The sequence below is a fragment of the Lygodium microphyllum genome, chromosome 1 (assembly GCF_053477565.2).
Source record: "Lygodium microphyllum isolate KBCC chromosome 1, Lygodium_microphyllum_v1.1.10, whole genome shotgun sequence".
NCBI lineage: Eukaryota > Viridiplantae > Streptophyta > Polypodiopsida > Schizaeales > Lygodiaceae > Lygodium > Lygodium microphyllum.
Genome location: NC_141135.1, coordinates 148,486,063 through 148,508,534, shown reverse-complemented (window position 1 = coordinate 148,508,534; position 22,472 = coordinate 148,486,063). Strand labels below are relative to the sequence as shown.

The 22,472-nt window shown below is 41.1% G+C and overlaps 1 protein-coding gene across 3 annotated transcripts in view; it reads right to left on the bottom strand.

Moving 5' to 3' along the window:
* LOC148041800 (uncharacterized) overlaps positions 1 to 22,472 on the bottom strand; it is a 143,067-nt gene that overhangs the window by 88,406 nt on the left and 32,189 nt on the right. The gene's annotated exons all lie outside the window — the stretch shown is intronic.

Sequence of the window (22,472 nt, the reverse complement as noted above, 5' to 3'; positions counted from 1 at the left end):
GTCACGGCAACAACATGCTCACGCACACTAGATACATGGAGAGGATACAAGGTATCACTTTTACCTCTTGCAATCACTCTAGATCTCTTACAAATCTTCCATTTCCCATCACCAAAGGTGGTATGAAATCCATCCTCATCTAGCTGTCCTGTGCTAATCAGGCTCTTCTTGAGCTAAGGTACATGTCGTACATGCTAAAGTGTGAAGACATAACCATGCTGAAACTGCAATTGCACACTACTAATACTTGCAATGTCACATGCATAGTTGTCCCCAAGATGGGCAACACCATGTCAACCCCCTGTAGAGTCAAAAAACCACTCTCGATGAGGGGTGACATGAAAGGAAGTACCTAAATCTAGAATCCAAGTATGCATGCCATCATCCGTATCTGCAAGTAAAGCATGTGTACTAAAGTGTGAAGAGACAAATAGTACATCATTCCCACTATCACTATCATGAGTAACTACATTCACCTCTTCAATTTTGGATTGCTCTTCTTAGACTGACTCTCTTCTTCTCTTCCTTGCTATCATCTGTCTTCTTGCCCTTTCATTTCTCTTTCTTCCATTTGTAGCAGTCACATTTAAAGTGACCTCCTTGCCACAATGATGGCATTCAACATCCTTCCCACGTGATTTACTACGTCTCTTGCTATCATATTTGCCTTTCTGCTGTGATCTACCCCTAGTATGCAAAGCACTGGAAGACTTACTGGATGCATTGTTTTGCTGATTCATTTCTTCCATGAGTAGAGCACTCTCTACATCAGCATACAGAACGATCGCATTAGAATTGCTCATAGCAATCCTGAATGTATTCCAACTCTCTGGCAGAGTGCAAAGCAAGAATGTAGCCTTAAATTCTTCATCAATCATGAACTTCAAGGCAACTAGCTAGCTGAAAATGGACTTAAACTCACTCAATTGAGTAGACATTGCTGTACCCTCTTCCATAAGCTTTTTCAGCCAATACACTTTGCTTGCGGCGCTCTTCTGTGCATACAGTTCTTATAATCAAGTTAAAATAGCATAGGCAGAATCCAAACCTTCAATGTTAAACAGCAAGGCATCAAAAATCGATAGCTTGATGGTTGAGCATGCAAGCTCATTTAACTCATCCCAATCTTCATGTTCCATATCTACGAGCTTTGCTCCTTTGGTCTTAATTGGCTTTTTCTGCTTCTTCTGCAACAAGATATCATAGCATTGTTTTTGCCAGATTGCAAAGTTATGTACTCCTTCAAGCTCCTTAAAGTGCATGAGATTACTGCTGTCACTGCTGCCAGCCATCATTTTCAGCCCAAATGTGACCAAAAAATTCAGCAAATACAGGCCCAAAGTGTCACACAAGTAACCAAGGTACAAACAAGTACCAACCAGCAATAAATGACCACATAGAAGCAGAAATTTCAGATCTGTAAGTAAATTTTCAGAAGCACCAAACCTTGTGCTACAGCACTCCACAACTGATTATAGTTGTTTCAAGGGCAAATACATCACATTACATGATAAGTCCCAAATTTTAGCTACAATTTCTGTTGTACATGCACCCACAGGCATAAAATTTGACACGCACAGTCAAAAGCCCCAAAATTTTTGTGCTCAAAGCATCAACCATATATCTACACTGTCTCTGGCATGCATACAATAGGCCAATTTTGCCAAAGTAGAGCAATTTCAGCAAAACCCCCAAATTTTTCCAAGTGCCAGACATCCAAATTGCATGGAATAAAACCCGCATACATAAAGAGATCAACTGGCGCACAAATTTCGCCCAAACAGCAAAAGCCCCAAATTGCATGGGGTCCAATGTGCGTCAATGTCAAGAAATATGGTAAATTTCAGCCCAATTCTTACATGTACATGAAAAGCCCCAAATGTCGGAGGCAAAATGTCACAAATTCCTGCAATTTCTGAGACAAATATCACTGTTGTGTATTGCTCCCATCACATCTGGACAAATCCACAAATTTCTCGCACAAATCTGCCCAAAATTCTTAACTTTGCGTGACCTGATGTGGGTCCGTTGACCCGTCAAGTTCATGACGACCTGCTGAAGCCCGTCCCGTCCGTCGCGCGCCGTCTCATCCAGTCACAGCCCATCAAATCCAGTCCGCCATGTCCCTACAGCATGTTCCATCAGCGCTGTTCGTTTGCACTGAACCTGTCGGCCTTGTTGCCCAGGCTACCAATTTGACGGAGCCTGGCGACTTGTGCACTTACTTGTCGTGTGCAGGTCCCGTTTGGCCTGCATCAATTTTAGCCTATCGACTACCTCTCCTTCACACGGGCCTGTGAAACCGATCTATGACTCACACTAAGCGGTAGTTCCTTCAATTAAAACCTAGTCTTTTCACACACACAAACAAAGACCTCACTCCCTCGCTCTACACCAGATTGGCCCCGAAGACCGGCGCCCCTCTGGGTACTTCTTTATCAATTAAAAGATGGAAAGTTACAAAAATGAAATGTTTCAAAATACACAACCTATGAACAGTTGATTTTCATCTTTTCTGAGTGAATCCCAACTGCATAAGGACAGTACAGCATGACTAGAACATCATCCCTTTTAGAAAAGCATTTTCTGTGACCATAACTCAATAATTCATGTGCAAAACTCTGTATTTACTATTCTTACTCTCCACCATATCCAAAACAACATCCCTTTTAGGAAAACATTTTCTGTGACGATAACTCAATGATTGATGTGCAGAATTGCAGTCTGCAGGACTTTGTATTCACTGTTCTTACTGTACAGCATATCCAGAATAACATCCCTTTTATCTTGGCATCATTCCAGTAGTAAAACAGCCCCACAAACAGCACTAAATCAGACCTGAAAAACCCTATTCCTATGTGTCTTGGTCATCACTTTCTTTAATCCCTACATTGGAGAAGCCAGCAGCTGCTCCTAAACTTGGACAGTGAGGCTCTCACCTCAACAAAAGTGCAAAGAAAACACAAAACTATACCTTTGATGGAATCATTCCATCATGCAAAGCATTTCCTCTGAGAATAGAGAGAGAGTTGACTAGAGGGAGCAAGCCCTACCTCCGTACTTGAGTCAGAGACGAAGAAGTACTCTCCATAGCTAATATACTTGCAACAATCTACCCTCAACTCCTCAAAACTTCACTCTCAGATCTGCCCCTCATGCCTAATACGTTATTTTTTAAATGCTCTCTCTCTCTCTCTCTCTTTTGGGAATTTGTGCCACAGGGCATACATGTAACAAATTTTCCGTTTAAACCTTCCGTTCTAAAATTCTCCATGATCAATGCAAAATTTGACCTTAATACAGACTAGAGAATTAATCCTCGTGCAAAAACAAAGATAATGACGTGAACAGATTCTGGGGTCCAAAAATAGTAACTCCCTAAATTTTAGGCATCGTGACCCCTGCATTACTCAAGTTGTTCTAAGCAACTTTTATCATTGTAACCACATCAAAAAGTATAATGTGGCTCAGTTACGGTGACTTTTATTCCATGAGCATTCTCATATGTGCATCTTCTATCTTGGAAAGGCTTATTGTTCTGCACCATTTCCAGTGGCTAAGCACACAATCCCAAACCACTAGCACACTATTCTTCAGTGCCCATTCAGTCTGGTCCCAAGACTCAGACAAACCATTAGTCCAATTTGTCCCAATGGCTGCCTCTTCTAGCCATGCAAAGATCCCAGCTTAATCCAAGAGAACTCTCGGGGTAAAAAGCAGCAGCAACTAAAGAAAAGAAAAATATAAAATATTTATAAAAGTAAATAACGAAAGCAACTACAAAAAGTATCACCACCTCGTAACATACCCCCCTCTTGAAAGAAGCAAGCAACCTTGATTGCATGCCACACATGCAAACGGATAACATAGGACAACAAGATTCTCCATGTTATTAGTGCCATCACATGTATCACTTACTAACAGATGACACAGGGCAATGGTAGGAGTTTCCCCGCTACCATTTATGCCATTGCAAATTCAAGTCTCATATAGGTGAAGGATCACAAGCTGTATCCAACTATGATTACTAGGAGCCTTTCTAATATACATGTTTCCAGATGCAACACAAGGCAATAGCACGTATCCCCGAACTATTAGTATCACAACATGTATAATCATTCAACTGAAGTGTAACAAATACAACTTCAAAGCACTGAGATTTTATTCAATGATACACATATTAATCCTAAGTGTAAACCATACATCATGCATTATTCAATGAGATGCAGTATTCAACTGTACAAGAGAGAATGTACATTGCTTCAAAAAGCATTCTAAGTCACTGTCGGTTCCAGCAAGAAAGCTTCTCAGTAAAGATGCAATAACGGAGGCGAATCTATCAATTCAGCCTCTTCCATCCATTTGGCGTTCATTGGTGAATAGTTCTTGAACTTCACCAAAAATCTTCTTATAACTCTACCTTTCAATTTCCTATCCTTATGTGCCAAGATCTGCTCAGGAACTAGAATCTCATCTAATTCCTCTACTTCAAGCTGTTCCTCTTGAACCATATCTTCTGACACTTCACCAATAAAAGACCTCAATAGGCTCACATGGAATGCATTATGAATTTTTCAATTCTCTGGCAATTTCACCCTATATGCCATGCCATTGATCTTCTCTAAGACTTGAAAAGGGCCATAGTAAGCATACTCAGCTTTGGAAACAAACGTTGCTTGCCCTTCCGTTTTCTCAAACGTGCCTTTTCAAAACGCAATAAGACCCAATCATCCTTTTTGAACAAAAGTTCCCGACGATGACTATCAGCAGCTCTTTTCTGTTTAGCTTCTGACTTTTCTAAGGCATACTTGACCTCTTTATATGCTTCTTCCTAATCTTTTACATAATGATCTGCTTCAAAAATGTTATCTTTTGTCTACAAAATGGGAGGCAATTTCTTTCCACCTTCCACAATCTCAAAAGGTGCTTTGCCAGTAGATGAGTGCACTATATTATTGTATGCATACTCAACCAATGGCAAGTAGTGTTCCCAAGAAGTCTTATGGTCTCAAACATAACACGTCACTAGATCTAAAACAGTCGAATTTGCTTCTTCAGACTATCCATCACTTTGTGGATGGAAAGAAGATGAAATTTTCAGCGTAGTGCCCATGTTTTCAAACAATCCATCTTCAGTAGTAAGAGCATAGGCCAAGGAAACTGCTGACATCATGAACGGTTTTCAAGTTTGGCAAATAGACAATTGCTTCTATCTTTGCAAGATCCATCTTCACACCATCTTTAGAAACTATGTGTCCAAGGAAGTGAATCTCTTCCAAAAAGAATTCACTCTTCTTGCCATTAATGAGCAATCTGTCGTGCTTAAGCTTATTAAAGACTGTAACTAAGTGTTTTCTATGCTCCTCTTCCTTCTTTGAAAAGATAATCATATCATCATAGAATGTGCCAATGAAACTTCGATAAGGGCAGAAAATTCCATCATCCTGTTAAACGTAGCAGAAGTATTGGTCAATCCAAACGGCATGACTAAAAATCCATAGAGACCAAATGTCATTCTAAAAGCAGTCTTATGGATATCCTCTGGTCTGATTCTGATCTGATGGTACCCACTTTTCAAATCTATCCTACTAAACATTCATACTCTCTGTAATCAATCAAGAATGTCATCTATCCTCGGAATCGGAAACCTATTCTTAATTGTGTTCTTATTCAAGGCTCTATAGTCAATATACATTCGCCAAGAGCCGTGCTTTTTTTAAACTGGCAACACAAGTGAACAAAACGGAGAACTACTAGGCTGAATTAGTCTCTTCTCTAAAAGCTCATTAACCTGTGTCATAATCTCTTTCTGTTGTGTTGCACTAACCATGTATAGCGGCCTATTGGGTGGACTAGTCCTTGGAATAAGATCTATGTAGACTAGTCCTTGGAATAAGATCTATGGTATGATCTTCACGCCTCTCAGGGGGTAACTCTCCCAGTAACGAAATTGAGAAACGGTCACTGAATTTATCCAAGAAAGCCCTTCTACTTTCATCTAGTATAGACACATAACTGTCAACTTCATTAACTTGCTTTGCAAAAACTAGTACGTAGAAATATGATTTTTCATTATAGAAGTAATTGCAGAAGCAGAAACAATTGGGACAGACTCTCCTTTAAGCTTCATATCTAACACATGAGTCTTGCCCCGATATACAAGAGTAATCGTTCTATTGTAGGTATCCAAGATAGCATGCTTCCTGTGGCACCATAAAATACCCAAAAGAACATCACAGCTCTCTAAAGACATAATATGAAACTCCTCTGTGTCCACATAGCTCTGAATGTGCATACGGAGTTTGCCAAGAACAGGGGTGACATATTTAATATGTCTTGGGTATGCAAGATCAACCTGTCCAATTGGTCCCATTTTCTCCAGACGTATACCCAGCTTAGCTACCAATGCCAGTGAAATAAAGTTTGCACAAGCTCTAGGATCAAAGAAAATAAGCACTGTGAAATCTCTGATCTTTCCCCAAGCTCTGCACAATTCTGTAGCATCATCAACTGATTGATCTCCCACCATATCAGGCACTAAGTCAATGTTGGGCTTCCTTTTACGTGGTGTATCTTTATCCTCCGCATCTTTAGATGATTTTTGTGGGCACTTAGAAGCAATATGGCCTTTTTGTTCACATATAAAGCATTTCCCAGTCATCATTAAAGCCTTTCTTTCTTCAAATGATTTGCCAAAAAGTGGCCTTTTCTGTCCTTTGCCCTGTTTAAAAGAAGTCTAAGGCTACTGCTGAAATCTTTTCTTCCAAAAAGACTTCTTTGTAAAGCTCGTCTTTTCTGGAAATTGCTTCTTCTTCTTGCCAAGATCCTGCTTAAACTGAGGATCCTTCTTTTCAGTGCCTTTAAAACTATCAGCTTTTCCTTTCAACAATGCATTTGCCACACCATCATTTTCAATTAACTGTATCATATTTGTAACCCTAGTCTTGGTACAATAATCCCTGATGGCTTCGGGCAAACCGCAATAGTACTTTTCAATTTGTTCTGACAAGGGCACTGTCTTGTAAGAACTCATGGGCAAAAGTGCTTCCCAAAATTTTGTATTGTACTCTTCTAAAACCGCACAATTTGCCGCGTCCAATTTATGCTATGCAGTCATGACATCTACTTCAAACGTGTTACTTAACCATGGGGCTGCAAACAACTGTTTAAAATGGACCCAAGTGGTAGGTGCATATCCTTGCAACAACAATATGTTCCACCACTGCAAAGCATTACCTTTCAAAAAAGTTGCAACCTTCCGCACCTTAGAAGTCTCGGTATAAATTCCCTCCGGTGTAAGCTGCATCAAATTGTTGTATAAATGTCAAAGCTTTCAGCTTATCTTGCATACCACTGAAGGTTTCAAACTTTAATGACTAACCACCCTCTTTATAGTCTTTAGGCTTTGCACTTTTTGGTGTCAAGTTGTCATAGACAGGTGGCTATAAAAAGGGAAGTCCCTTGGGCGCATTATCAGTATTAATTTCACCAGTCTTAGCTGCCATATGCCCACTAGACTGAAAAAAAAAACCAGCCGCTGCATTTTGTACTCCAGGCATCAAATATGACTCTGCAAAGTCTGATAACCGGGCTGTAGACCAATATTAGTATAAAGTGGATTCACTACCTCAATAGGCATCATTCTTGGTGGCCCTCTAGGCAAGTATCCCTGATAACCAATGGGTAATCCAGCCATTGCTTGAAAAAATAACCCACCACCAAAGTAACCAAGATAAGTAGCAAACTAAGGAGGAATAGTCTGTTGTGCCACTTGTGCATAGCCGCCTTGACCATTCACTCCCTGGTCCTGTGCTTGTGCTTCTTGTTGCACTGGACCTGTCTCCATGTTTGGTGTCTTTTCCACATGCTCACGCACTTTAGAGGTTTTCCTTTTTTAGCGCTCCATGGTATGATGTGATGACTCAGCCTGAGAATCCTCATTATGTGACTTCAAAAATTTTTGCATCCAATGATTCTTTACCAGTTGTTCGAAAGAACCAACCATACTAAGGAGTTGTGCCAGAAACAAGTCCTCCTGTTCTTGCTCCTCATCCTTTGGTTTAATGTTGATTCTAGAAGGTGCTAACACCTATGCACCAATACTCTCTCTTCGGTGTCTATGAGCAAAAGAAGAACTCTCTTCTTCATGAGAAAGTTTTCCTTTGCCTTTGTCCATGTCTCCCATCTCTCTAGTCCTATAATCTTTGTAAAACCTGTGTGTATGGCCTTCTCACCCAAAACTGTCCGAGCTTAAATTCTTATAGAAAAGAATTCAAATCCAAGGGATGGAACCATGAAACCAGTCTATAACTCACATAAAGCGGTAGTTCCTTCAAGTAACACCTAGTCTTTTCACACACACAAAAACAAAGACCTCACTCCCTCACTCAACACCAGATTGGCCCCGAAGACCGGCGCCCCTCTCGGTATTGCATATCAATTAAAAGATGGAAAGTTACAAGAATGAAATGTTCCAAAATACATAACCTGTGAAGAGTTGGTTTTCATCTTTTCTGAGTAAATCCCAGCTACATAAGAACAGTACAGCATGACCAAAACAACATCCCCTTTAAGTAAGCATTTTCTGTGACCATAACTCAATAATTCATGTGCAGAATCGCAGCCTGCAGAACTCTGTATTTACTGTTTTTACTGTCCAGCATATCCAGAACAACATCCCTTTTAGGAAAGCATTTTTTGTGACCATAACTCAATGATTCATGTGCAGAATTGCAGTCTGCAGGACTCTGTATTCATTGTTCTTCTGGCATCATTCCAGCAGTAAAACAGTCCCACAAACAGCACTAAATCAGAGCTGAAAAACCATGTTCCTATGTGGCATGGTCATCACTTTCTTTAGTTCTTGCATTGGAGAAGTCAGCAGCTACTCCTGAACCTAGACAGTGAGGCTCTTGCCTTAGTAGAAGTGCAAAGAAAACACAGAACTTACCCTCGATGTATTCAGCCCATCATGCAAAGCATTTCCTCTGAGAATAGAGAGAGAGTTGACCAAAAGGAGCAAGCTCTACCTCCGTACATGAGTCAAAGACGAAGAAATACTCTCCATAGCTGATATACTTGTAGCAATCTACCCTCAGCTCCTCAAAACTTCACTCTTAGATCTACCCCTCATGCCTAATACGTTTTTTTTTTTAATGCTCTCTCTCTCTCTCTCTTTTGGGAATTTGTGCCACATGGCATACATGTAACAATTTTCCCGTTTAAACCTTCCGGTCTAAAATTCTCCATGATCAGTGCAAATTTTAACCTCGACATGAAAATAATGACGCGAACAGATTCTGGGGTCCAAAAATAGTAACTCTCTAAATTTTAGAGATCGTGACCCCTGCATTCCTCAAGTTGTTCTGAGAAACGTTTATCATTGCAACCACATCAAAAAGTGTAATGTGGCTCAGTTACGATGACTTTTAGTCCATGAGCATTCTCCCATGTGCATCTTCTGTCTTGGCCAGACTCATTGTCCTACACCATTTCCAGTGGCTAAGCACACAATCCCAAACCACTAGCATTCTATTCTTCAGTGCCCATTCAATCTGGTCCCAAGGCTCAAACAAGCCATTAGTCCAATTTGTCCCAATGGCTGCCTCTTCTGGCCATACAAAGATCCCGGCTTAATCCAAGAGAACTCTGGGGGTAAAAAGCAAAAGCACCTAAAGAAAAGAAAAAAATAAAAGATCCCGGCTTAATCCAAGAGAACTCTGGGGGTAAAAAGCAAAAGGTCCTGACTGGCCTGCAACCTATCACACACCCTAACTAACACTCGTCACCTCAAGCGTGTCACCTCACGCTAGTTACCTCACACCGGTCACCCACTCTGATACCAGTTTGTTATGACAAAGAGCATAAGGATCAAGACAAGAAATGCTTTCTCATAGTAGAGAGAGAGAGAGTGCAGAGTGTGAGCACGACGTTCTTGGATACAAAAGACTAGTGTACCTCTTTAGGTTTTAGATAGATATATATGAAAGTACAAATGGGCTAAAGAGTGTATTCACACTCATGCACATATAAAAGGCACGATGGCCCTTTATTCCCAACAGCAAGTCAGTTTATCTATATAAATATACAAGTGCACATGTTCCAATGAGGGACTTCTGAAACCAACCTTCCTTCTTAGAAAGGGTGGCAATTCCTTGATTAAGCACTTAATTACAATAATCAAAAAATAAACATAAATTGAAATGCACAATTTATCTTAATAATCTTGAACAAAAGACACCCGGTTGGCTCCAAAATTGACACACCTTTCAGAATTTCTTCAACTTTAATTGTTAATGGATTAAGTACAAGTTGAGATTCCACAATCTCCTTTGCTGATCCAAAAGCCCCTTGTTGCATATACAATTAGCAAGTAATATGGGCCAATTGCCTCTTGATTTTCATCCAAGAATTGCACAAATGGAACTGCCAACTGGCCAAATGTTGCCCCAATTCAAATGGATGGTCTAGCATCTAAAATCCCTATCAATTCCATGAATTTCAAGTGCTAATTTCAGTGTATGATGCCTTCTCCTGTCGGCACATATCCGAAGGTGGCTGCTAAACCCTAATTTTTGTGAAAATTTAGGGTTTACGGCAGAGATCTCTTCGTTGTCCCAAATTTGGCTGAGATCTACTCAAAATGGCTGATAAATGTTGAGATCTCCTAAGGATGGATTGGAGAAGGTAAGAGAAAGCCAAGATGAGAGAGAAATCTGATTTTCTTTGCGAGGAGACCCTAAATTCTGCTTGTTGCCTGCTCCAGCATGCATTCAATGCAATCACCTACTGCCAAGCACCTCCAAAATGCTATCAGATGATCAACAATGCTATTGCAAACCCCTAGATTAAAGCATTTCAAAATTTCACGTCCTCATGACAGACTTTCTTGATACATTGATTAAAGTATAATAGGTTTTCAAATCCTAGAGTTGTGATCGACTTCAAAATTCATAATGGGATTACTTGACAAAGAGCAAGATTGGCTCCTAGTACAAGTTTACTTAAGAGGATACTTTAGTGGTCTTGGCCAAAGGCAGGGAATCCGTGTTCATGTATGTTCAAAGGCATATTTTTGATAGGATGGTCATGTATGCTACTGTGAAGCATTGTTAATAGACACAAAGAGCTATTATGATTCTTCTCTATTTTCAAGCAGTGCTACAACCAACATCAATATTGGGTTCTCTCCGAAACACCTTGATGATGGCTTGATCACCCATCGCTTGGGTATCCATGATCCTATTATAGTGGTCTTTGTTCTATGGACTATGATGAGTCATTATCATTGTATTTTGTATTGTATCAAATCACCCATGATCTAAGAAAGGGTGTAAGTCTAGTCAACTCATGAGTGAGTCTGGATATGAGGTTCATTGGGCCACACATTCTAGATATTTTAGGTAACTTTTATGTGTCATTTTTATGGTGTCTGCCCGACCAGCATTAAATGATGGCTGACCGCATCATTTTCCTAGCATATTTCTTGCCTATTTTTTAAACTCTCTCCTCTACAATCTTGTGATTCATTATCTCTAGATTCCAATGTAGACCCTATAGGAGAGAGGGGGCCGGTGCCAATGTCCACACAACCAGTAACTCACTATTATACACAATTGTCTTGTGTTTGGTATATGGATTCCATTTTCTGATCATATTTTTAAGGTCTCCCTTGGCAATGTTCTTTTGTTTCCTTCTATTTTCTCCTCTCTCTAGTGTTGTGTAGTTTATTACAACAGTCTCCTACACTTCCATTGTTGCACCCACTTCTAACAAGTGGATAGACAAAAATAGGTTGCAAGTGTCTCTATGGTGCCAATGTGGAGGCACTAGAATATGAATATTTCCATAAGGTGCCAATGGAGATGGAGACACTAAAACATAGAAGTCTTATTCAAATGTTGACTCAAACACAATAGAATGACTAGTAGGTCCACTAGGTAAAGCCATGGAGGCAAACTTTGGTACCAGCTAATCGATACTTGGGTAAGCAAGGGTAGGGACCCCATGCTTAGGATAACCCAAAGATGCATAGGATGGAAGCTGAACCTCCCCCAAAGTTGCATAAGTGCCACCCGAAACTGAAGATGCAGATGTCCTAAAGACAGTGCCTATGTTTGAGGGACCCCCCAAAGTAGTGTGTGCAATGCCATGTGGTGTCTAATACGCCATTGATGGTGATGCAGCCAAAAAAGTGGGTGGAATGAGTGGATTTTGAAATTATTGTGAAAATGCTAATGAAGATACATTAAATTGATTAAGATTAAGTGATGGAAATTGAAATAAAAGTGAAGATGTTGAATGTAAAGAAGATGATACACCAAACTCATTCTGACTTTGAGAAGCATAATGAAAAGAATAAAGGAAAGAAAAAGAGATACCAAATTTTTTCTTATAATCACCCCCTATAGGTATTAACACACAAGTGGAACTTCAATGGGAAATTGGCATGATCAGCATATAGCGTTATTGCTTCAACTCGATCTTTATCAACATGCTACATGTTTCGGATTTCTCTCTTCAAGAAGGGGACCTATTCCTAATGAAGATCTCAACGGCCCTACAACATCATCAAACTAGTACACTACATCTGAAGAGAAAGAATCAAGTATACCTTCTTCATGCAGCTTTTGTTTAAAGACTTGTTAGCATAGCTCTTTGGTCTTCCTCACTCTATGAGCCAAGATCAACTGCAACTCCTCATCTGCGATGGAATAATAATGGACATCTCCAATTTAGTCAGAAGAATATCTGGCTATATCAACCTTGTGAAGTTGGCACCAGATGCTACTCCTACTTAGTTCTCGACATAGGCTCCTTTGGAGACTAAGTAGGTGTAGAAATGTTCAAAGTCATCTATCCTACTGTAGTTCTTGGCTTCTGAGAAGAGCTTTCAGATCAAGGTCTAGATTTCTTTTGAGAGTACCTAGCTCTGATATCATGTAAAGAAATGCCCTAACACATAACTCGAATACAATCGTATGACCAAGCACAAATTGATAATAGAACACAATTAGGGTTAGCGTAACTAAGAGACAATGAATACAGTGAATAATGAAATGAATCAATCTGAATAGAATACAATGCTCAATGTAGCAAACATACTATGTAGTGAATGAATGCTGACCCCCGAACTCTCGTGTCTGGAGGACTGGGGAAAAGAGCATGAGCTAGAGAGTATGTCATACTCTGATGGGTCTCGAAACGCAACAAGGCAGTCTCCGAAGATGTCTAACAACAGCAAATGCAGCAATGGATGCTAGGTCAATGATAGACGAGCAAAAGAGAGAGAGAAAACTGCAAAGACAACCAGCAATGATGATGTGGCAGGCAACAATGAACCCAAAACAGCAAAACGCAGCTGACTGATGATGTTGCAAATTGGAATGGCAGTAAAACAGTGAAAATGCAGGCTGGTTGATGATGTGGCAGGTTGGTTGGCAACTACAGACTGCAGACTGCAAAACTGCAAAGACAGCCAGCAATGATAATGTGGCAGGCAGCATTGCACCCCACTGTTGAATTTACAATGCTCATGCAGCAAACACACTATGCAGAGAGTGAATACTATATCACAAACTCCTGTATCTCGAGGATTAGGGCAAGGATAATGAGTTGGAGAGTGTGTCGTACTCTGAACAAATCCTGAAACGCAGTAAGGCAGTCTCCGGATGTTGAACACCAGCAAACACAGTCAAGAAAGGCTGGATCTGATGCAGATAGTACTGCAGGAGAGAGAAATACTTAAAACATAACTGAGGAGACTAGTAGCAATAGCCAACAAGCTGAAATCGGCTCCAAATAGTGTGTAGTTGGCTAGAAACAAGCACCAGACTATTATAGACAGCAATGGCAAGCTTGGACTGTGATGTCCTCTACATCCGAGGTATGGGCAGCAGGCTGAAAGACCTGAAATCTGCAAAAACGAGATCAGGAGAGTGGTGGGCTACATGCCTATTTATAGAAAGTTTGGGACACCCAAATTAGGGTTTTGCATATGGGACACAATAACTCTCTAGGATTGCGTTACTTTTTAAAATAAAAGATTTGCTTCATTAATTAAGCATGTTTTGGGACTATTTAAGTTAAGCTAATGCATTTTCAACTCAACATCCCCTCTCAGACCCAAAACAGAGCCACGAGAAATAAGCCCTGAACATATATTCTTTTAACCCAAGGCGCCCCATCCCAAAGCAACCAAGGCATTGAACAAAGGATACACATCAGCTGCCCAATGACCTACCAAGACTACAGAGACAATGGTTACATCGGCTGCCCAATGACCTACCAAGACTACAGAGACGATGGTTATCTTACCAAGGGAGCCCAAGTAATCACCCTAGAGAGGCTAGGGCATCGGACCAAGGGTGCACGTCAGCTACCTAGGGGCCTACCAAGTCCTGCAAAGGCAAATGGAGTCAAAAATGGACTTTTTGATTTTTTATTTTTTATTTTGAGAGGAGTTTGTATGTTTTTTGTTTTTCTTTAGATGGATATTAAGTGAGGGTTTTGAATCAGTTTTTTTCCTATTAAGTCACTATGCCCGAAGTATGGAAAAATAAGGATGGATGGCCCCACTACCTTCATACATCAAGCAAAGCAATCCCACATACTACTAGGATAAGTACCTAGGGATACTGAAGTGTGTATATGCCAATCATATGGAGAATATGTGGGAAGGCAAAAAAGATAATGGTGAGCTTAGTAAGACAAGCAAAGCAAGCAAGCAAGCATGGGAAAAATTTGCCTTCAGAGAACTATCATGTGCAATGCCACAATTATGGTGGATCCAGAGTCGACCACTCATGAAAGACCGAAAAAGGAATAAATGTGCACAGATGCATGCTTACATGAACAGGATGCCAATGCATGGGGTAATGCAAAGAGCTATGCAAGATTTCATGCTCATGCAAAATGTGATGTAACGATACCACTAGACAGTGCCCTCGCAGGGAAATTGTTCACTTGTCCCATTGTCCTTTTATAATCATGTCAATCTGATAGTGCAAATGAAGTTACAAATGTCCTTAAGTACAATATAAAGAATAAATATCTAAAATATCTAAAACTAAACAGTAAACATCATCACTGTCACTGATCAAAAGAAGAAACCGCCCCCTCTTAAACTAGAAGGAGAAGCAAGAGAAAAGCACCCTCTCCCCATCAATCTGAAGAAGTAGAGAATGGTGGATCCAAGCCAATACGAGGTAGAATGTACTATAGGATTGGCCGATTAACCGCTTTAGTCAAAATGTCTGCAAAATTATCACTTGAAGGCACAAACTCTAGGCGAATAGTGCCTAGCTCAACTTGCTCCCCGCTGAAGTGGAAATAGACTCCCATATGCCGCATCCAAGGGATGATGGTCGGGTTGCCCACAAGGGCAATGGCACTCTGGTTGTCACAATAGACAACTATAGAGAAAACACACAGAAACTGGAGCGTAGCCAACAAGCTCCTCAAATAGATGGCCTCAATGGTACCATCAAAGAGAGCCCTATACTCAGTCTCCGCCACCATCTCCTACTTACAACTGGACCAAGAAATGGGAGCCATGCCCAAGGAAAAGAGGTAACCGACATGGAAACGCCAAGTGTCAAGATCCACCCCTCTCCTAGTCAGAATTGGTATAACCTTGCAAGCATAAACCATGTCCATAAGTCAGTTCATAATGAAAAGTACACAGCAAATATCTCAACACACAAAGACAAGCAATCTAATGTGACATCTTAGGTGCTGAAAAATACTGACTAAGAACACTAACTGAGTATGCTAAATCTGGCCTAGTACAAATCACCCAAAGAAGCTTTCCTACAACAGATCGATAGATGTGTGTATCGAAGGGCTGACCTAGGGTATCCTTCGACAGATGAATAGCAGGATCAAGAGGAGTGGACACATGCTGTATCTATTCCATGCTATATTGTTCCACCAGTTGAAAGGTGTATAAAGATATCATCCGAGCTGTGGCTACAAAGGTCTCCTCATAATCAATACCTTGCTTTTGATGACTTGTGCTTGAGAAAGTACACCCACATGCATCGAGAGAAATCATCCACTATCAAAAAGAACAAAAGCGTGCCATTTAAGGCAATAATGGGTGTCGTGCCACAAAGATCAACATGAATCGATCTCAGTGGAGCTCAACTCTATGAGTGGACTGTTGTGGAAATGGAATATGGTACTGCTCACCTAGCTGACATGCTTTAGAGACCTCTTGAGATAGCTTCACGTGGGGAATGCCATCAACCATCTAGCGACGAGACAACTCACAAAGAGAGTCGCATCCAAGATATCCTAAGCGGTAATACCAGAGACATCAGTGCTCAAAGGCTCCCGTGTAGTGGCTAAAGCCTGGAAGAAATGGAACTCCGCATTCTCAGTTGTCGGCACGGTAAGAAAGTCTGCCAGGTGATAGAAGCCATTAGGCTATGCCTTGCCACGAGGAACGAGTAAACCAGTCTTGTCATCAATGACTTCTACAATGGTCGATGTAAAGAAAAATGCTCGCCCCAACTGAGAAAGCTATTAAACAGACAATAAGTCCACCCCAACCTAGGGAACATGATAAACGTCATCCAGCGTAGCATGATTCTGAGCCTCATTAATAGCAAAACTAATGCGACCACAAGCCTAGATCTTGACCAAGGAGTTGTTCCCTACTCTAACTCTCCCAACTACAAGATGTCTGGTAAGAAAAAAGTCATCTATGGGTGTCATATGATTAGTAGCTTCATTGTCCACAATCCAAGTAGAAGCAGAAGTGCAAGGCTGTCGCAAGTGGGCCTCTCCGACCATCTTCTTGGAAGACAGCTCACAAATATGAACAAGACTCATATCTGATGCCTCTAAAGAGATGATGTGGGCCTCTACAAACCAATTAAACAAGCCCTTTGGCCTTGAGAACGTTATCCACTATCATGGTTGACCGATGGCAACATGAGATTGAGCTCTCCACAACCCTTCAAATCGGTTGCTACCACTCTGCTTTCCTTGAAGGGGCTACCCTACTCAGGTGCGAGGGTCTGGAGACTTGGATTTTGGTTGTGTGCCTCTTGCTTGTGATCAACACTCGTCATCAAAATGGCAAACCTTCTAACAATGTTGATAATACCTATTCTTCTTAGAAACATTCTACTACCCTGGTTTAAGAGAGGATTGACTATTTGCTAGGGTCTCACTAGATGAGGCTTGAGTGGAATTTTGAGATTTCTTACCCTTCCCTTGTTGTCCCTTCTAAGAAGTGGCAACAAGGGCCCCTGCTACAAGTGAGGCCCCATGAAACTGATTGGACCACCTAGCATAACGCAAGAGCTGGCACTCAAATTCATAGAATGTGGGCATAGTGGGTAGTGAGATGACCTACTGCACAAAGTTAAAGTATTTCCTTGGCAGCTTGTTTAGAAACACTGTGACCTGGTCATCAGGGGGCTCAAGAGTCCCCGTTGTAGAGAACTCAGCAAGGAGTCGCTGATACTCAGACAACTTGACCTTAAGGTCATCCTTATCATTAATGGTGAAAATCTAAAGTTCGTGGTCAAGATTAATGCAGCGGGTCCTATCTTGAGCCACATAGCGATCAATCAAGTGTACCCAATGCATTGACGCTAAGTCAAAATGTTGAAGCTGAGAATGAAAATTAGGTAGTAAGCCCTAGATAAACTCAACTATAGCAGAGACATTACGAGCCTTCCATAAGCAGACAACCCCATATGAAACAAGTGCGGGATCGGGTTGGGGTTCCAAACCATGCACAAGATTTTATAGGTTCTGGGAGTCTAAGACATGCCTCATTAAATTAGACCAAGTGGTATAGTTAGACCCATTGAAATGAGTCTTGTACATTGAATGAGTTCTTGGCAGATGAGGAGCTAGAACCGTGAGGTGTCGGTGGAGGTGGATAAGTGTGATGTGGTGATGGATAAGATGGTGGAGGATAAGAAGGGGGAAAAGAAATAGGATAGGCAGAAATAGGCTGCTAATGTCTAATGAGTATTGATTTTTGTGGAGACATAGGAACAAAAGTGTTTCCATAAGGTGCCAAAGGTGGAGGTGGAGGCACTGGGACACAGTAGCCATGTCTAAGAGTCTGCTAGGGCACAACAAAATGACCAAGTGGTCCACTAGGTAAAGCCATAGAGGCAAACTGTGGTACCAAATGATCCATACTCGAAGAATGCCCTAGAGGGGGAAAACTCGAAAGTGTGTATGTGGGAGGATCAGCTCCCATCACAAGTACACCACCCAAATAGGAGAAAGGAGGAGTCCTAAAGGATGTGCCTAATAGAAGACCCCGGGTGTGGTGTGTGGTGGAAACATAGGTGCACTTAATGGAGGCTGAAAGAAAGGTGTAGTGGAAGATGAGGGAGAGATGGGTAGGAGCCCAAATGGATTTGTGATGGATGAAGATGTGGGAAACATCATTGGTTCCTTTTGTCCATTAAATGCAACAAAATGAGATGTACTTACTCTAGTATGACTATGAAAAACAAAATTATTTGAAGAAAAAGGAAGAGAAGGGATACTTACAAGTTGTTGCTTCTTTTTCTTATCTTATCTCAAGTTTTCAAAGAAATATCTATCTTCCTTATTACTTCCAAAGTTACGTATTACCCCTTCTTCAAGAGGATCTTCCAAACCATGAGGAATAGAAGAATTAGATAGCATAGAATCAAAAACGAGATTATGCATACTTGGCACTAGAGAAAAGAAGTAAGATGGAAGTGGTGTGTAATCCATGTTAGTTTCCACTTGAGAATGGCCAGTCCAAAGTGGAGGTTACGTCGTACCTACATGATCAATAGTTCCGTACACTGAATCTAAAGGAGGGAACTCAAGCTTACCTTCAATCTGCTGCTGAGTCCTATGCAGAAGAATGAGATCGTATCAGCCGCTAAAATCTCGTACGGTGGATGGACTCCATGGTAGTTCGAAGTTTCTCCACCCGTGCTAGATCTAGCAAGGGCAAGCTGGGAGGCCCACTCCTGCTCGTTTCTTGACGTGCTTGGCTATGGAGTCTAGAGCGGTTTGTCGGTGTTCGAAGTCATCCAAACCTCCTGCTGTTCTTGCTTCTGTGGATGAGCTCTCCGATTGAGTCCAAGGTTTCTCAAAGAGAACTTGGCTCTGATACCATTTGACGAGATGCTCTAAACACAAAAACACTATATCAATCATACAACAAAGCACAAACTAATAACAAAGAACACAGTTGGGGTTCGGGTAGCTCAGAGACAATGAACATAGATAATAATGAAATGAATGACTATTAAATGTACAATGCTCATGTAGAAAACACACTATGCAGAGAATGAATACTATACCACAAACTTGTGTATCTCCAGAATTAGGAAAAGGGAAAAGAGCTAGAGAGTGTATCGTACTCCGAAGGGATCCCGAAACATAGCAAGGCAGCCGAATGTGGAACACCAGCAAACGCAACCAAGAAAGACTAGATTTGATGGAGACGGTAGTGTAGGAGAGAAATACTGAAAACGCAGGTGAGGAGACCAGCAACAACAGTCAAGAGGCTGAAATCAGCTCCAAATAGTGTATGGCATGCTAGAAACAGCCACCAGATTGTTGTAGACAACAATGGCCAACTTGGACCACGATGTCCTCCGCATCCAGGGTGTGGATAACAAGCTGAAAGACCTGAAATCTGCAAAAACGAGATTGGGAGAGTGGTGGGCTGCATGCCTATTTATAGAAAGTTTAGGGCATCCAAATTTGGGTTTTGCATGTGGGACACAATAACTACTCGTCCCTAGGAATCTACCAAGCCTTCGAAAGGTAATGAACATCTACTCTTGGAATTTTTTCTCCTTTATTTCTATTTTTCCAAGGGTTAGAACCCCCTTTTACATAGCTCCATATCTTATATATTTCAAATATATTTATTATTTTTTTCTCTTTTATCTGGTACGCTTCCCTAGCTTGTTGCCCGGCAACTAATAGGAATTCCTAAAAACAATTGTCTAACAAGCTAGCAGAACAAGGTCACTAGGACTACCCTCAAAAACAGCTCTTAGAGTGCCTGACAAGCGTTTCTTTTAAAAATAAAAGGTTTGCTTCATTAATTAAGCATGTTTTGGGGCTGTTTAAGTTAAGCTAATGCATTTTTAGCTCAACAACCGATGACATCATAGATTGGAATAGCAGCAAAACTGTGAAAATGCAAGCTGGTTGATGATGTGGCAGGTTGGTCAGCAGCTGCAAACTGCAAACACAGCTGTTCCTACACATGTGGCAGCTGGCAGCAGTAGAAAACAGGCTGGACAGCAGTCAGTTGATCAGCATCAGTCAAACCGGGGCTGGAAACAGCAGCAAACTGCAGTAGAAAGGCTGGACAACACATGCCAATTGATGGACACCAACGGTGGAAAGCTCCAACTAAGATCTACTCTGCAAATGAGGTGTGGACAGCAAAGCTCCAGCACCTGCAGACTACAAAAACGAGATTGGGCTAAATGTAGGGCAGCCTGTCTATTTATTGAAAGTTTGGGGCCTCCCAAATTAGGGTTTGCATGTGGGACACAAAAAGTCTCTAGGACCGCATTTCTTTTTTATAAAAGTTTTTAATTCATTGATTTATTTGAGTTTTAGGGCTCTCTAAATAACTTAGCTCAACATCTCCATGTTGTTCTACTAATGATTAGCTTAAGCACTTAGCTATCTCACCTAGACTGTCATGCTGAAATCTTGGTTTGTGCTAAAGTACTTATGGTATGTTGTTTCGAGAGCCATCTTGCATCCTTGGATGCCATCTCCTATTCCAAAAAATTGGGACTGCGACAACCATGAGGAAGCTGTGCTTACTTGGGAGACAAATGATTCCCATGCCTATACTCTTCTCCGATGCATCTCTAAAGAAGTCCTTCAAGTGATTACATCCTAGAGGACAGCTTCATGAGTGTGGGAGAACCTTCAACTTATGTATGAGACTTTGTCCAACCATGCAAGATATGACCCGCTACAACCACCTTCAAACTATTAGATTTGAGCTGATTGATACAATTCAGTCATTCCTAGTCCGGGTCAAGTAACCCATGTACAATATCAGCTTCAACAGATGAAGTCCGCCCTTCCCGGAGCAAATCTTGTGGGGACTGTTTTCTACAAGCTTCCTCAGAATGCCTTACCAGCTCAAACATCAACAACACTCCTCAGTTTTGAGCATAAAGTTGATATGATCGACATTGACATTAGTGTCTTTCCAAGGCACCTTATTATTGGCTTGATCAACCACTACTTGTAACCTCTGGTCCTATCTGAGTGTCATTGTCCTATGTACTAGATGAGTCATAATCAATGTAGATTATATTGTACAGATCACCCATGATTTAAGAGAAAGTGTTATCAAATTGTACACCTCATGGGTGAATCTGTGTATTTGAGCAAACATTTTCCATTTTATGCCAGGCATTTTATTTGTTCGTTGGCTTGATTCTAGCGCCCATTTTTGGGGCTGCTTGATTGGTCATCAATTTCGCATTCTTTTTGCTTATGTAAATAGGCTCTTCTCCTCAGCCTGATACTTGCAGAATTGTATCTTCTTGGAGAGAGGGAAACCATGCTCACTGCCGATGACCTAGTGCCCGAGCCTTGCATTGTTCTTGCTGCTTGGTACATGGATTCTATTTCTTGAGCATATTCTTCTTGAGTTCTTGTATTCTTTGCAATAATGTTCTTTGTGTTTGTACAGTCTATTAGAGCAGTTACTTCTTGCTTCCGATGCTACCCTCTATTTCGACAGTTTCTTGATCACAAGATTGAGAAATCCCATTTGACCATTTATCCCAAATATTTGACGAAGTGGAAGAACTTCCCAAAGGCAAAGACTATGAGAGTGCGCAACAGAAGAGAAACACAAACACAAAGAGAAGCAGAAAGAGAGAGAGAGAGAGAGAGAGAGAGGAAGCAAAAGATGAGGAAAGAATACTACACCGATCGAGGAAGAATGTTGATACAATGATGATGGACTAATCAATCCCTCCACGCAGCCCAAAGCATCAATGAGGGCACCAAATAAGGCTAACGACAATGGTAGCACCAAGCATGGAGAGTCGGAGTGTTGTAGTGTGCACTTACAAAGGGAAGACTGAAGATTGAAAAGTGTCTGCCAAGTGGGAAGGCTCGCTATGAATGGCCAAGACACCAAAAAACTCACCAACCTAATCCAAAGGACGCCATAAATGATGGCTGACCAACAATAAATGTTGGTCACCGAAGAAAAATGCTAGAAAAAAATAGGGAGCGCCCCGAAAAAATCCCAAATGGCAATGACAAGATTTGGCAGGTGTAGGCAGTATGGAAAGTAGTATCTAGCCTAGGAATGCACACAAGAAGCCGACAAATAAAGAAAATGCACCTAAACTACCAAAGCTCCTATGTCTCCATCACACTCTAACAGGAGCTCACAACCAAGAGATGACAAATTGACATGACTAACACAAGCACGCTAATACCCCCTCGCA